Genomic DNA, 836 nt, shown 5'->3' on the forward strand with positions numbered 1-836 from the left:
AAAATTCCGACACGCGAAATGCCCGTGGTACCCCTGAACCGAAAGAACCGCCTCAAATCGGTGGGGGTACTTTCGTAACTTACCCCACATTTCGGACAAGCGCGTCTCTAAGCCATGGTTCCCCACTGCCATCCCATCCGCCCACCCATTCGTACACCGAGGCCGCGAAAACCCGCGACGAAACCCCACACCCTGCTCCGTCCGCCACCCAGCCGGAGCCTCTTCCCCGACGACGTCGTCCACAGCAACACCTCGACGTCCCTCATCCACCGTACCGGATGAGGATCCGTCGTCGATCTCATCGTCCCGCCGGCTCAGCCACCCCATCCTCCACCTCCAAGGAGCTGCCCCGATGTTCCCCTCGTCTTTCGCGCCACCTCCATTCCCACACCGCTGTCTTCACCTGCACCACCGGAAGAGCATCATCATCACCGTTTCCTCGGATGAAGCTGCGTCCTAATCGGCGCCACCAAAGAGGTTGTACACTAATCGCCGCATTTTCTTCTTGATTCGATCTCACGGTGCTGCCGGCGCTCGGTCCCGAGCCGACACGGCGTGGCTCCATCCACGGCGGCGGCGCCGGCCACTTCCTCCACGGCGTCGCTCCCTCGGCGGCGACGTCCACATCAGTAGGAGCTGCTGCTGCTTTAGCTCTCACTCGCGCTGCTGCTCTGGTCTTGCTCTCGGTCCCCTGCCTGGTCTGCTCTTGCTATTGCTCTTGCTCGCGCTGCTGCTCTCGCTCTTGCTCTTGCTTGCGATGCTGCTCCGATTTAGCTACACTGCAGTCGACTGAATCGACTTTTGGGTTAGTCGATTTTCAGGGGGGGGGGCTCGCC

This window comes from Triticum aestivum, chromosome 6D (assembly GCF_018294505.1).
Source record: "Triticum aestivum cultivar Chinese Spring chromosome 6D, IWGSC CS RefSeq v2.1, whole genome shotgun sequence".
Classification (NCBI taxonomy): domain Eukaryota; kingdom Viridiplantae; phylum Streptophyta; class Magnoliopsida; order Poales; family Poaceae; genus Triticum; species Triticum aestivum.